At 37.5% G+C, this 16,097-nt stretch overlaps 1 protein-coding gene and 1 pseudogene across 2 annotated transcripts in view; one reads left to right on the forward strand and one right to left on the reverse strand.

Moving 5' to 3' along the window:
• The window catches only part of KEL (Kell metallo-endopeptidase (Kell blood group)), a 437,477-nt gene that overhangs the window by 85,676 nt on the left and 335,704 nt on the right, over window positions 1–16,097 (forward strand). The window lies entirely within an intron of this gene.
• LOC140599771 (cytochrome c oxidase subunit 1-like) lies at window positions 5,308–11,004 on the reverse strand (annotated as a pseudogene).

Here is a 16,097-nt window from a genome sequence, read left to right on the forward strand (position 1 = left end):
ACAGAAAAACACCCAGTGCTCATCCCGTCAAGCGTCCACCTCAGTGCCCGTCACCCATTCCCCTCCAACACCCGCCCTCCTCCCCCCTTCCACCACCCCTAGTTCGTTTCCCCGAGTTAGGAGTCTTTATGTTCTGTCTCCCTTCCTGATATTTCCCAACATTTCTTCTCCCTTCCTTTATATTCCCTTTCACTATTATTTATATTCCCCAAATGAATGAGAACATACACTGCTTGTCCTTCTCCGATTGACTTATTTCACTCAGCATAATACCCTCCAGTTCCATCCACGTTGAAGCAAATGGTGGGTATTTGTCGTTTCTAATCGCTGAGTAATATTCCATTGTGTACATAGACCACATCTTTATCCATTCATCTTTCGATGGACACCGAGGCTCCTTCCACAGTTTGGCTATTGTGGCCATTGCTGCTAGAAACATCGGGGTGCAGGTGTCCCGACGTTTCGTTGCATCTGAATCTTTGGGGTAAATCCCCAGCAGTGCAATTGCTGGGTCGTAGGGCAGGTCTATTTTTAACTCTTTGAGGAACCTCCACACAGTTTTCCAGAGTGGCTGCACCAGTTCACATTCCCACCAACAGTGTAAGAGGGTTCCCTTTTCTCCGCATCCTCTCCAACATTTGTTGTTTCCTGCCTTGTTAATTTTCCCCATTCTCACTGGTGTGAGGTGGTATCTCATTGTGGTTTTGATTTGTATTTCCCTGATGGCAAGTGATGCAGAGCATTTTCTCATGTGCATGTTGGCCATGTCCATGTCTTCCTCTGTGAGATCAGGGCGTTTTCTTATGTGAAGGATGGTTTGATATTTTTGATATGGTGAGTGTACTTGCCGCATTGTGTGGTAATTAGTATGTAGAGGGAATATAGGGCAGTGATGGTGATATTTACTCCTATTAGGATAATAGTAAGGTTGGACCATGAAAATGAGGCTATTACTACAAATAGCTCTCTGTTTAATCGTAGGGGGTAGAGCTAGATTTGTGAGGCTTGCTAATAGTCATCACACTGCTATTAGAGGAAGGAGAGTTTGAAGTCCTCGTGTGAGAATTATAGTTCGGCTATGGATTCATTCATAGTTTGAGTTGGCCAAGCAAAATAGTATGGACGATGTTAGGCTGTGAGCAATTATTAAGGCTGTTGCTCCTATGTAACTTCAAGTGCTATATGGCTGACTGAGGAGTATGCAATTAGGGATTTTAGGTCTGTTTGGCATAGGCAAATAGAGCTTGTTATGATTATGCCTCATAATGGTAATAGTATAAAAGGGTACGCTATAAAGTTGGTTAGAGGATTTAGTAAAGTTGTGACTCGTATTATACCATACCCACCTAATTTTAGAAGTACGGCTGCAAGTACTATGGAGCCGGTGGTGGGGGCCTCTATGTGTGCTTTTGGTAATCATAAGTGGAGTCCGTATAAAGGTATTTTTACCATAAAAGCTATTATGCATGATAATCATAAAAAGATGTTAGATCAAGAGTTTGGTAGAGGTTGAATTCAGTATTGGATCATGAGGAAGTTTAGGGAGCCTATGGTGTTTTGGATGTAGAGTAGTGCTACTAAGAGGGGTAAGGATACTATTAAAGTATAAAATAGGAAGTATAGTCCTGCGTTTAGTCGTTTGGTCTGATTTCCCCATCAGGTAATAATAATAAGGGTTGGAATTAGTGTGGCTTCAAACAGGATGTAAAAGAGGATTAGTTCTGTAGCAGTGAATGTTATGACTAGGAATAATTGAAGTGTAATTAGTATCTAGATGTATAGTTTTTTTCGGGTTAAGGGTTATTTTGACAGATGAAATTGGCTTGCTATTAGTATGAAAGGTAAGAGTCTTGTTGTGAGTGCTAGTAGGGGTGCTGATAGGGAGTCAGAGAAAAGTAGTAATGAGGAATTAAGGGTATTATCATTAGGTTGATTTAGATAGGACAGGCTGATTAAACTGATTAATAGATTATATTGTGTTAATTCAGATTATATTAGGTTTTGATATTCATGCTATAAGTATTGGAATATAAGTATAAGTCATGGAATAAGTATTGTGGTAGGGATGATAACTTTTAGCATTGTAGAAGGTTCAGATTTTGTACATAATCAGTGCCATAGGTATTAGATACTATAACTAGTAAAGATAATCCTAACGCTGCTTTGCAGGCAGTGAATGCTAATAATACAATTGGTATCATACCGACTGATGTGAGGTGATTATTTAGGATGGTTACTGATATTATTACGAATAGTGGTAGTATCATGCCCTCTAAGCATAGTAGGGATGATATTAGATGGGATTGATAAATGAGTATGCCTAGTACGGAGAGAATAAATGCCAGGAAGATGTTAATGTATACTATGGACATATGATAATTATGAGTTAAATCATAATTTAATGAGTCAAAATCATTTGTTTTAGTTTAAACTAATTATCATATTCAGTTCATTCCAGTCCTTTTTCGGTTCATTCGTAAGCTAGGCTTGCAGCTAGTAAAGAGATCAGTAGAAGTGCCATGATGAGTATTGTTGTTAGTTTGTTGGTTTGTGATGCTCAGGGAAGCGGGAGGAGCAGTGCAATTTCTAGGTCGAAAAGTAAGAATGTCATGGCCACTAGGAAAAATTTTATGGAAAAGGGTAGGTGTGCGGATCTCATAGGGTCAAAGCCGCATTCATAGGGAGTTGCCTTGTCTGCATAGATATTTAGTTGAGAGAGACAGAATGCAATTATTACAAGTAGGGATGCTAAGGATACATTGATTATTAGAGTTATTATATTTTTTACTTCTTTTCAGGGTTATCTGAAACTAACTGATTGGAAGTCAATTGTATTGATTATACTAAAGAAGTAAGATCCTCATCAGTAAATAGAGACATACAGGAATAATCAGACTACGTCGACAAAGTGTCAGTATCATGCGGCGGCTTCAAATCTGAAGTGATGATTTGATGTGAAGTGATAATATAATTGTCGGAGAAAGCAGACAATAAGAAATGTAGAGCCAAGGATTATATGCAGTCCGTGGAACCCAGTTGCTATAAAGAAAGTGGAGCCATAGACTCCGTCAGAAATTGTAAAGGATGTCTCATAGTATTCAGAAGCTTGAAGGAGTGTAAAGTATACACCTAGGGAGATTGTAATAAATAGAGCTTGGAACATGTGTTTGCGATTCCCTTCTGTAAAGCTGTGATGAGCTCAGCTAATGGAGACTCCAGAGGCCAGGAGAACGGAGGTATTGAGTAATGGGACTTCTAGTGGATTTAGGGGGATAATACCTGTGGATGGCCAGCAACCCCCGAGTTCGGGGGTTGGGGCTAGACTGGAGTGATAGAAAGCTCAGAAGAACCCTGCGAAGAATACTTCTGATACAATAAATAGGATTATTCCGTAGTGTAATCCTTTTTGAACAATGGGCGTGTGATGCCCTTGGAATGTACTTTCTCGGATGACATCTCGTCATCATTGGTACATAGTTAATATGTTGGTTGTAAGTCCTAATGTAGTAGGGATATTGAGTTATAGTGGAATCACATAATGAGGCCTGAAGTTATGAGGAGGGCAGAGAGAGCTCCTGTTAGTGGTCATGGGCTTGGCTTAACTATATGGTAAGCGTGGGTTTGGTGGGTCATTAGGTGTTGTCATGTAAATATAGACTCACTAGTAGGGTAAATACATAAGCTTGAATTAGAGCAACAGCAAATTCAAGAATGGTAAGACTAAAATAATAGAAGTAATAAGAGCTGTGGCGATGCTAATATTTATTAAGGCAAGAGTAGCTCCTCCAATTAGATGAATTAACAAGTGGCCTGCAGTAATGTTAGCTGTTAGTCATATGGCTAGGGCCATAGGTAGAATGAATAGGCTAATAGTTTCAGTGATTACTAGTATTGGGATAAGGGGAAGGGGTGTTCCTTGAGGTAGGAAATGTGCTAGAGATGCTTTGGTTTTGTACCAGAAGCCAGTAATTACTGTTCCTGCTCATAAGGGGATTGCTATTCCTAGATTTATAGATAGTTGTGTTGTAGGTGTGAATGAATGAGGTAATTAATAGTCCAAGTAAATTAGTTGAGCCAATAAATAGGATGAGTGAGATCAGTATGAGAGCTCAGGTTCATCCTTTTTGGCTGTGAATAGATAATATTTGTTTGGATGTTAACTGAATTAATCATTGCTGGTTGGAAATTAGGCGATTGTTAACTAGGTGGTTAGGTGAGGGAAATAAGATACATGGGAATATAACAATTAGTATTATGATAGGGAGTCCTATTATTGAGGGGGTAATGAAAGAGGCAAATAGATTTTTGTTCATCTATTTTCTCAAGGAGTGAGTTGGTTAGTTGGCTTTATTGTTTTTCATCCTGGATTTTCTGGGTAATAGTGTTTTGAAATTTTTAATTGGAATATAATGAATAGAGTTAAAATTATGGAGAGAATTGTAATAAATCAGGTAGATGTGTCTAGTTGTGGCATTTCATTAAGGAGAGATTTAAACTCAGTCTTTAACTTAAAAGGTTAATGCTTTATAGCTTCTTAATGATTTAGACTGGTTTATATTATACTATTAGTGCAGATTGGGTTTCGAAGTATGATAGTGGGACTATTTCAAGAACAATAAGTATGAAGCTATGGTTGGATCCGCAGATTTTGGAGCATTGGCCATAGTATAGCCCTGGTCATATGGCTATTAGGGTAGTTTGGTTTAGTTGTCCTGGGATAGCATCAGTTTTTAGGCCTCGTGATGGCACAGCTCATGAGTGTAATACGTCTTCTGATGAGATAAGTATTCGGATAGTTATTTCTATTGGGAGAACAACTCGGTTGTCGACTTCTAATAATTGTAGTTCTCCTGGTTTTAGTTCTTGCGTAGGGATCATGTAGGAATCAAAGTTTAATAGTCTTCATAGTCAGTATATTCATAGCTTCAGTATCATTGGTGGCCTATCGTTTTTACAGTTAGGGATGGGTTGTTAATTTCGTCTATTATATAGAGAATTCGTAGAGAGGGTAATGCGATTAAGATTAAGATAATGTCTGGTAGAATGGATCACACTGTTTCCACTTCTTGTGCATTTATTGTGCTTGTGTGAGTTAATTTAGTAGTATTAGTGAAATAATGTAGAGAACTAGAGAGCTGATTAGAAATACAATTATTAATGTGTGGTCATGGAAATGAAGTAACTCCCCTATAATAGGGGACGTTGCGTCCTGAAGTCCGAGTTGAAAAGGGTACGCCATAGAGATATATAGGGATTTCACCTATAATTTGACTTTGACAAAGTCATGTAATGTTTTACTAACATCTCCTAATTGAGAAAGACATAATGGTTATGACATTGGCTTGAAACCAGTTTTAGGGGGTTCGATTCCTTCCTTTCTTCTTTTTGGATAACATATGTGGGTTCTTCAAATGTATGATATGGAGGGGGACATCCATGTAATCACTCGATATTAGTTGTGGGAAGTTCTACTATTGCAACTCTTCTCACTTAGATGCAAAAGCCTCTCAAATCATGAAGATTATTAGTATTACTGCTGTGAGTGAGATGAATGAGACTATGGAGGACACAGTGTTTCAAGTAATGTAAGCATCTGGATAATCGGAGTAACGATGAGGTATTCCAGATAGTCCAAGGAAGTGTTGAGGAAAAAAGGTTATATTAACCCCTACAAATATAGTTGTAAAGTGGATTTTTGCTCAAGTGTCATTAAGAGTATATCCTGAAAATAGGGGGAATCAGTGAGCAAATCCGCCCATAATAGCAAATACTGCTCCTTTTGAGAGTACTTAGTGGAAGTGGGCTACTACATAATATGTGTCATGAAGTACAATGTCTAGGGATGAGTTGGCTAGAACAATACCTGTTAACCCACCTACTGTGAACAGGAAGATAAATCCTAGAGTCCATAGTATGGCAGGAGATCATTTGATATTTCCTCCATGAAGTGTTGCTAATCAGCTAAGTACTTTAACCCCTGTTGGGATGGCAATAATTATAGTAGCAGATGTAAAATATGCTTGTGTGTCTACATCTATTCCCACAGTAAATAGATGATGTGTTCAGACAATAAAGCCTAGAAACCCAATGGATATCATTGCTCAGACCATACCCATGTAACCAAGGGGCTCTTTTTTCCCTGAATAATACATAACGATATGGGAAATTATTCCAAATCCAGATCGGAGCTGGTTCTTAGAAAGATCAACATAATTAGTAAACCTTTAGCCTTACTCATCAAAAAAAAAGAGAGATAGAGAAAGAGAGAACTCAAATAAAATCAGAAATAGAAATAACAACCAACACCACAGAAATACAGAGGATTGTAACAGAATATTATGAAAAATAACATTCCAACAAATTGGACAACTTAGAAGAAATGGATAAATTTCTGGAAGCATATAACTTTCCAAAACTGAATCAGAAAGAAATAGAAAATTTGAATAGATTAACTACCAGCAATGAAATTGAATCTGTAATCAAAAAACTCCCAACAGGGGCACCTGAGTGGCTCAGTCAGTTAAGCATCTGCCTTCAGCCTGGGTCATGATCTCTAGTTCTGGAATCAAGCCCCACATCGGGTTTCCTGCTCAGTGGGGAGTCTGCTTCTCTCTCACTCTCTCTCCCTCACTCTCTCTCTTTCTCTCTCTGCCCCTCCCCACTGTGTGTTTTTTTTTTTCTCTCTCTCTCTGAAATAAATAAAATCTTAAAAAAAAAAAACTCCCAACAAACAAAAGTCCAGGACCAGATGGCTTCACAGGTGAATTCTACCAAACATTTGAAGGAAAGCTAATACCTATGCCTCTCAAACTATTCCAAAAAGTAAAAGAGGAAGGAAAACTTCCAAATACATTCTATGAGGAGCATTACCCTGACACCAAAACCAGATACGGACACTACAAAAAGAGAGAGAAAAAACTACAAGCCAAATTATCTCTGATGAGCATAGATGCAAAAATCCTCAACAAAATATTATTAGCAAATTGAATCCAACAATACATGAAAAAAAAATCATTCACCACAATCAAGTAGGATTTATTCCCAGAATGTAGGGGTGGTTCAACCAACCAATGTGATACAGCACATCAACAAATGAAAGAGTAAAAACCATATGATCATTTCAATAGATGTAGAAAAAGCATTTGACAAATTACAACGTTGGTTCATGATAAAAACTCTTCAACAAAGAACGTTTAGAGGGAACATGCTTCAATATAATGAAACATGTTTCAACATAATATGAAAAGCCCACAGCTAATATCACACTCCATGGTGAAAAACTGAGAGCGTTTTATTCAACACAGTACTGGAATTTGTAGACATAACAATCAGAGAAGAAACAAAGTTCATCCAAATTGGGAAGAAAGAAGTAAAAACTTTCACTATTGGCAGATGACATGACACCACAAATAGAATACCCTAAAAACTCCACCAAAAAACTAGTAATGTTGAAAAATGAATTCAATAAGGTCCCAGGATACAAAATCAATATGCAGAAATCTATTGTATTTATATATTAATAATGAAGTAACAGAAAGAGAAATTAACAATCCCATTTACGAGTGCACTAAAAATAATAAAATACCTAGGAATAAACTTGACCAAGGAGGTAAAAGACTTGTACTCTGAAAATTATAAAGCCTTGATGAAAGAAATTGAAGATGACACAAACAAATAGAAAGTATTCCATGCTCATGGACTAGGAAAACCAATATTGTTAAAATGTCCATACTACCCAAAGCAATCTACAGATTTAATGCAATCTTTATTGAAATACCAACAGCATTTTAACAGAACGAGGACAAATAATTCTAAAATTTGTATGGAACCACAAAAGCCCTTGAGTAGCCAAGGCAATCATGAAAAAGAAAACGAACTAGGGGTGGTGGAAGGGGGGAGGAGGGCGGGTGTTGGAGGGGAATGGGTGACGGGCACTGAGGTGGACACTTGACGGGATGAGCACTGGGTGTTTTTCTGTATGTTGGTAAATTGAACACCAATAAAAATTAATTAAAAAAAAAAAAGAAAGATAAAAAAAAAAGAAAAAGAAAAATAAAACTAGAAGTATCACAATTTCAGATTTCGAGATATACTATGAAGTTGTAATCAAAACAGTATGGCATTGGCATAAAAACAGATACATAGATCAATAAAACAGACTAAAGAGACCAGAAAAAAATCCCATGATTAAATGGTCAATTACTCTTTGATAAAGGAGGCAAGAATATTTAATGGGAAAAAAAAAGTCTTTTCAACAAATGGTGTCTGGAAAACTGGACGGTCACATGCAAAAGAATGACACTGGACCACTCTCTTACACTATATATAAAATAAACTCAGAATGGATTAAAACCTAAATGTGAGACCTGAAACTATAATAATCCTAGAAGAGAGCACAGACAGTAATTTCTCCAACATCAGCTGTAGCGACATTTTTTTAGATATGTCTCCTGAGGCAAGAGAAACAAAATAAAAATAAACTACTGGTTCTACATCAAAATAAAATACTTCTGCACAGCAAAGGAAACTATTGACAAAACGAAAAAGCAACCTTCTGAATGGCAGACAACATTTGCAAATGACATATTTGATAAGGGGTTTGTATCTAAAATATATAAAGAACTTATAAAACTGGACACCAAAAATAAATAAAAATCCAATTTAAAAATGGAAAGAAGACATGAACAGACATTTCTCCAAGGAAGACATACAGATGGCCAACGGATACATTAAAAGATGGTCAGTATCATTTATCATCAAGGAAATGCAAATCAAATGAGATATCACCTCACACTTGTCAGAATGGCTAAAATAAACAACACAAGAAACAAGTGTTGACAAGAAGTGGAGAAAAAGAAATCCTTGGGCATTGTTGGTGGGAATGCAAGCTGGTGCAGCCACTGTGGAAATAGTATGGAGGGTCCTCAAAAAATTAAAGATAGAATTACCATATGATCTGGTAATTCTGCTACTAGGTATTTATCCAAATGTGAAAATGCTAATTCAAAAAGATGTATGCAATGTATGCAATGCAATGTCACTATATGGAATATTAAGCATAGAAAAAAATGAAATCTTGCCATTTGCAACAACATGGATAGATCTAGAGAGTATAATACTAAGGGAAATAAGTCAGAGAAAGACAGATACTATATGATTTCACTCATATGTGTAATGTAAGAAATAAAATAAATGAACAAAGATAAAAACAGACCAAAAGCCCAGACTCTTAACTATAGAGAACAATGTGGTGGTTACCAGAGGGGAGGTGGATGGGACGATAGATAAAACAGGTGATAGAGATTAAGAGTATTATTATCATGATGAGCACTGAGTAATGTATTAAATTTTTGAATCACTATACCGTACACCTGAAACTAATAGAACATTGTATACTAATTATGTCATAATTACTTTAAAAAAAAGAGATACTTCACCCTCTTAAAAAAAAATTGCCAGTATCTTGATGAGTAATCTTTTCCTTCCCATAGCAAGGACAGTCTTCAGTGCTTGCACTAAGGTGATACTTGACTCTGGTTACTGGCTAAAATCAATAAAGAGAAGATGTAGGGGCAGATTTCAAGACAAAACAAAAACCCATTTCAGGGGCGTGGTCTCTAGACAAAAATGTTTGCTCTTTTGCAGTTCAATCTGACGCTTCAAACTCCAAATACGCTCTAATTGGAGCCCTCCGAGCTGTTGCTCAATCTCATATGAAGTCACACTAGCAATTATCTTCTCTGTACTACTAATAAACAGATCTTTTACACTATCCACGCTTATTATTACTCAAGAACATATATGACTAATCTTCCCCGCCTGACCCTTAGCCATAATATGATTTATCTCTACCCTAGCAGAAACTAACCGAGGCCCCTTCGACCTAACCGAAGGAGAATCTGAACTAGTCTCAGGATTTAACGTTAGAGTATGCAGCAGGCCCATTTGCCCTATTCTTCCTAGCATAATATGCAAATATTATTATAATAAATATTCTTACAACAATTCTATTTTTCGGTGCATTCCACAACCCACTCATACCAGAGCTCTACTCCATTAATTTCACTACCAAAACACTCCTCCTGACCATTTCTTTCCTATGAATTCGAGCATCATACCCTCGATTCCACTATGATCAACTAATACATCTTTTATGAAAAAATTTCCTACCCTTAACTCTAGCCCTGTGCATATGACATGTCGCCCTGCCTATTATCACTGCTAGCATTCCACCCCAAATATAAGAAATATGTCTGACAAAAGAGTTACTTTGATAGAGTAAATAATAGAGGTTCAAGCCCTCTTATTTCTAGAATAATAGGTTTTGAACCTAATCCTAAGAATTCAAAGATCTTAGTGCTACCAAACTTACACCATATTCTACAGTAAGGTCAGCTAAATTAAGCTATCGAGCCCATACCCCGAAAATGTTGGATCATATCCTTCCCGTACTAATAAAAAAAAACCCATTCTCATTGCTCTCCTAACAGCCGTTATAACCGGGACTATAATTGTCATACGAAGCTCACACTGATTATTAATCTGAATTGGATTTGAAATAAACATACTAGCCGTTATCCCCATTCTCATAAAAAAATTTAACCCACGAGCCATAGAAGCATCCACAAAGTACTTCCTCACACAAGCCACCGCCTCCATGCTCTTAATAATAGGTGTCACTCTTAACCTATACTCCGGCCAATGAATACTTTCAAAAATCTCAAACCCTGCCGCATCCATCATAATAACGACTGCTCTAACAATAAAACTAGGCCTATCTCCATTCCACTCCTGAGTTCCCGAAGTAACACAAGGAATCTCATTCACATCAGGCATAATTCTGTTAACATGACAAAAAATTGCAGCCCTGTCCATTCTCTATCAAATTTCATGATCCATTAACACTGACCTCTTAATACTAATAGCCCCTATGTCCGTATTAGTAGGAGGATGAAGCGGACTAAACCAAACCCAACTACGAAAAATCATGGCATACTCTTCCATCGCCCACATAGGATGAATAGCCACAATTATTATCTACAACCCCACAATAATAATTCTAAATCTAGCCCTCTACATCCTAATGACTCTCTCAACATTCATACTATTCACACTTAACTCATCTACCACAACGCTATCCCTGTCTCACACATGAAACAAACTCCCCCTAATCACCTCCATAATCCTAATCCTAATGCTATCTTTAGGAGGACTTCCTCCACTCTCTGGTTTTATCCCTAAATGAATAATTATTCAAGAACTAACAAAAAATGACATAATTATTCTCCCAACACTAATAGCCATCACCACCTTACTCAACCTATACTTCTACATGCGACTCACATACCATATTCCCACATGGGAATATGCACAGCATGCACAGCACTTACCATATTCCCATCCACAAACAACATAAAAATAAAATGACAATTTGAAAGTACAAAAAAAGATAATCTTCTTCCTCCACTAATCATTATCTCCACTATACTACTCCCACTAACACCTATACTATCTATCTTGGACTAGAGGTTTAGGTTAAATCAGACCAAGAGCCTTCAAAGCTCTAAGCAAGTATTATTTACTTAACCCCTGAAAAACAACACTAAGGACTGCAAGAATCTATCCAACATCAATTGAATGCAAATCAAATACTTTAATTAAGCTAAATCCTTACCAGATTGGTGGGCTTCCACCCCACGAAATTTTAGTTAACAGCTAAATACCCTAACAACTGGCTTCAATCTACCTTCTCCCGCCACGTAGAAAAAAAAAAGGCAGGAGAAGCCCTGGCAGCGTCTAGGCTGCTTCTTTGAATTTGCAATTCAAATATGAATAATTCACCAGAGGACTTGGCAAAAAGAAGACTTAAACCCCTATCTTTAGATTTACATTCTAATGCTTTTATCAGCCATTTTACCTATGTTCATTAACCGATGATTATTTTCCACTAACCACAAAGACATTGGTACTTTATATTTACTGTTTGGAGCATGAGCCGGTACAGTAGGCACTGCTTTAAGTCTTCTAATTCGAGCTGAACCAGGTCAACCTGGTACCCTATTAGGAGATGACCAGATCTACAATGTAATTGTAACTGCCCATGCATTCGTAATAATTTTCCTTATAGTTATACCTATTATAATTGGGGGCTTCGGAAACTGACTAGTTCCACTAATAATAGGCGCCCCAGACATGGCATTCCCTCGAATAAATAACATAAGTTTCTGGTTGCTCCCCCCATCTTTCCTCCTCCAACTAGCATCTTCTATGGTAGAAGCAGGCGCAGGAACTGGGTGAACTGTATTACCCCCCACTAGCCAGCAACCTGGCCCACGCAGGGGCATCAGTAGACCTAACAAATTTTTCCTTGCATTTAGCAGGGGTCTCCTCCATTCTTGGGGCAATTAATTTTATCACTACTATTATTAATATAAAACCCCCAGCCATGTCCCAATACCAAACTCCCTTGTTTGTATGGTCCATACTAATTACAGCAGTCCTATTGCTATTATCATTGCCTGTATTAGCTGCTGGAATTACAATACTTCTGACAGACCGAAATCTAAACACAACATTTTTCGATCCTGCTTGAGGGGGAGACCCCATTCTATACCAACACTTATTCTGATTTTTCAGGCACCCTGAAGTTTATATTCTAATTTCACTGACCTGTTTTATTATTCTTTTTAGTTTCTGTTTCACTTATTTCTGCTCTCATTTTTATTATTTCCTTCCTTCTAGTAGTTTTGGGTTTTGTTCATTCTTCTCTCTACCTCCTTTAGGTGTAAGGTTAAGTTGTTTGAGATTTTTCTTGTTTCTTGAGGTAAGCCTATATTGCTAAAAACTTCCCTCTTAGTGCAGCTTTTGCTGCATCTCAAAGATTTTAGACTGTTGTGTTTTCATTTTAATTTGTCTCTGTGTATTTTTGTGTTTCCTCTGACTTCTTGTTGACTTGTTCCTTGTTTAGTAGTATATTATTTAACCCCCATGTATTTGTGTTCTTTCCAGATGTTTCCTTGTGGTTGGTCTGTCGTTTCATAGTTTTGTGGTCAGAAAAGATGCATGGTATGACCTTGATCTTTTTGAATTTGTTAAGACTTGTTTTGTGATTTATTCTGGAGAATATTCTATGAGTACTTGAAAAGAATGTGCATTCTGCTTCTTTAGGATGGAATGTTCTGAATAAATCTGTTAAATTCATGTGGCCCAATGTCATTCACAGCCACTGTTTCCTTGTTTCTTTTTGTTTGGATGATGTAAGTGAAGTGTTAAAGTCCCCTATTAGTATTGTATTACTATTTATTACTTCCTTTATGTTATTACCTGCTTTATGTATTTGGATATTCCTATGTTGGGTGCATAAATATTTACAACTGTTATATCTTATTGTTGGATTATTCTGTTTATGATTATGGAGTGTTCTTCTTTGACTCTTATTCCAGTATTTCTTTCAAGGTTTATTTTTGTCTGATATAACTGTTGATACCCCAGCTCTCCTTTTACTTCCACTTGCATGCTAAATTCTTTTCCATCTCTTCACTTTCAACATGCATGTGTCTTTAGGTCTGAAATAAATCTTTTGTAAGTAGCACATAGAAGTGTCTTGTTTTTTATCAATTGCATCTCCCTGTTTCTTTTGATTGGGGTGTTTAGTCCATTTACATTCAAAGTAATTATTGATAGGCATGTATTTATTGCCATTTTATTGCTTGTTTTATGGTTGTTTTTGTAGTCCTACTCTGTTCTTTTCTTGTTGTCTTCTTTCATCGTTTGCTTGCTTTCTTTAATGGTATACTTAGATTCCTTTCTCTCTATTTTTTGCATATCTATTACCAGTTTTTGACTTGTGGTTACCTTAGATTTATATGTAACGTATTATGCATATCACAGTCTATATTAAGTTAATGTCCACTTAGGTTTGAACCCATTCTAGAAGCACTACAATTTCTGGGTTACTCAGTTGGTCATGACTCAGGTCATGATCTCAAGGTCAAGATGAAGCCTGCATCAGGCTCTCTGCTTAGGTGTTTTTCAGTCTCCCTCTGTGCTCTCTGAGGGAGCTCTCTCTCTCTCAAATGGATGGATAGAATCTTTTTAATCCATTTATATAAGAGAGAGAGAGAAAGAGAGAGAGTGTGTGTGCACAAGCAAGGTGATGAGCAGGGAACCTGACACAGGACTGGATTCCGGGACCTTGGAATCATGACTTGAGCCAAAGGCAGATGCTCAATGAACTGAGCCACCCAGGTGCCCCTAAATGGATAGAATCTTAAATAAAACCCACTAAAATTTCACTCCTCACTACCCCCCTTCATATTTTAGGTATATGGTATCATACTTTACATCCTTTTTTTGTGATTCCCTTGACTGATTTTTATAGATATACTTAATTTTTTTTCTTTCTATTTTTCTTACTCCTGATGGTCTTTTCTTTTCCACTTAAGAGTCCCCTTTAACATTTCTTATAGGGCTGGTTTAGTGGTCATGAATTCCCTCAGATTTTGTTTCTCTGGGAAACCCTTATCTCTCCTTCTATTCTGAAAGATAGCCTTGCTGGTTAGATTATTCTTGGCTGCAGATTTTTTCCTTTTAGCACTTTGAATATATCATGCCACTTCCTTCTGGCCTGCAAAGTGTCTGCTGAAAACTCAAGCTGATAGACTTATGGGTTTTCCCTTGTATATAACTGTTTTATTTTCTCTTGCTGCTTTTAAACCTCTCGGTTTACCACTATTTTCTGTCATTTTAATTAGTGTGTGTTTCGGTGTGGACTTAATTAGGTTGATTTTTCTGGAGACTCTTTGTGCCTCCTGGATCTGGATTTTTGTTCCCTTATCCAGATCCAGGAAGTTTTCAGCTATTGTTTCTTCAAATAAATTTTCTACCCCCTTTCTCTTTCTTTTCCTTCCAGGAATCCTATGCTTGATGGTGTTGTTGAGCTCCCTTAATATACTTTCGGGTTTTTTCATTACTCTTTTTTCTTTCTGCTGTTAAGCTTGATTGCTTTCCATTACTCTGTCCTCCATATTGCTGCTTTGTTCTTCTGCTTCCTTTAGTCTATTTATTCCATCTGGTGTATTTTTAATTTTAGTTATTGTGTTTCTTGTTTCTGATTGCTTCTTTTTAATGTTTTCTATCTCTTTGTTGAGGGTCTAACTGAGGTCTTCCACCCTTTTCTTGAGTCCAGTGAGTATGTTCACGACCATTCTTTTTTTTTTTTTTAGATTTGTTTGTTTATTTATTTATTTATTTGAGAGAGGGTGAGGGGCAGAAGGAAGGAGTCTTAAGCAGACTCCATGCTTAGTGTGGAGCCCAACGAGGGGCTCAGTCTCATGACCCTGAGATCACAACCTGAACAGAAACCAAGAGTCAGATGCTTAACTGACTATGCCACCAAGGCACTCCTATGACCATTACTTTAAATTCTCTATCAGGCATATTACTTATATCCATTTTATTGTGCTCTCTTGTTGTGATTTTGTCCTATTTTTTCATTTGGGACATACTCCTCTGTCTCATCTTGTCTAACTCTGTGTGTGTGTTTATATGTATTAATAAAGTCAGCTATGTCTTCTGCTCTGAAAAGTAGTGGCTTTATGAAGAAGAGGTCCTGTAGTGCCCCATGGTGCAATGTCCCCTATTCACCAGAAACTGGTACTTCAGGTTGTCTCCTCTGTGTACTGTTGTGCATAAACCACCTTTGCCCTTAGTCCAGTTGTCTGCAATGGCTTTCTTTGCCTGTTTGGGTAGTTTGGTCCCTTTGTTGTTAGTGGGCCAGTCTGGGACTGCCTGGGGCTTGAGTTGTGTTAAGTCAGGTGTTTTCCAGAGCTTAAGTAGCACCAAAGTGCAGGTCGCTCTCCCTGTTTTGTCCCCTGTTAAGCTTTTGTTGATTGCCAGGGCCTGCAGTTAGACCAAATGTTTGCTTCCACCCCACTTTTGGGGCTATAGTTGAACTGGTATGTGCCCCTCTACCCAAGGCAAGAATCATTTTGGGGTGTTGCTGACCCCTATCAGGGCTGCTTTCTCACTGCCATGCTTGTGATGCTGCTTTGGGTGGACTCCTGCCTAGGCTGGGCTTGGAGGGGGCAGATCCACAG

Source organism: Vulpes vulpes, chromosome 7 (genome assembly GCF_048418805.1).
Source record: "Vulpes vulpes isolate BD-2025 chromosome 7, VulVul3, whole genome shotgun sequence".
NCBI lineage: Eukaryota > Metazoa > Chordata > Mammalia > Carnivora > Canidae > Vulpes > Vulpes vulpes.